The sequence below is a fragment of the Alexandromys fortis genome, unplaced genomic scaffold, assembly GCF_014885135.2.
Source record: "Alexandromys fortis isolate MF-2015 unplaced genomic scaffold, M_Fortis_MF-2015_v1.1 scaffold_104, whole genome shotgun sequence".
Taxonomy (NCBI): Eukaryota; Metazoa; Chordata; class Mammalia; order Rodentia; family Cricetidae; genus Alexandromys; species Alexandromys fortis.
This window is the reverse complement of record NW_026068000.1, coordinates 263,011-263,471: the sequence shown is the minus strand read 5'-3', so window position 1 is coordinate 263,471 and position 461 is coordinate 263,011. Positions and strand designations below refer to the sequence as shown.

General features: G+C 36.4%; 1 non-coding gene across 1 annotated transcript; it reads left to right on the top strand.

The window, feature by feature from the left end:
* Positions 1-176: 176 nt before the first annotated feature.
* On the top strand, positions 177-247 carry Trnag-gcc (transfer RNA glycine (anticodon GCC)). Its single transcript has one exon. It is a non-coding gene; the product is annotated as a tRNA-Gly (tRNA).
* The last annotated feature ends 214 nt before the right edge of the window (positions 248-461 follow it).

The window sequence follows — 461 nt, the reverse complement described above, 5'->3', positions numbered from 1 at the left end:
AATCAGGTTCTCATTATCCACTCATCACACTCATCAGTTGACAAACATCTAGACTTTTTCCATTTTTTTGCTACAGTAAATTAAGCAGTTATGAACATAGATTAGAAAATATTAGTGTAGTATTGTTATTACAGTGAGACTCTTCTAAAGAATAATATATAGAAATTATATGCATGGCATGGGTGGTTCAGTGGTAGAATTCTCGCCTGCCATGCGGGAGGCCCAGGTTCGATTCCTGGCCCATGCAGAGTCCAGTCCCTTGGGGCTGGAGAGATGGCTTAGAGGTTAAAAGAACTGACTGCTGTCCTGAAGGTCCTGAGTTCAATTCCCAGCAACCACATGATGGCTTACACCCATCTATAATTAGATCTGGTGCCCAGAACACTATATACATAACAAATAAATTAAAATAAAATATTTAAAAGAAAGAAAAAAAATATAAAAAAGAAATTATATGCTAT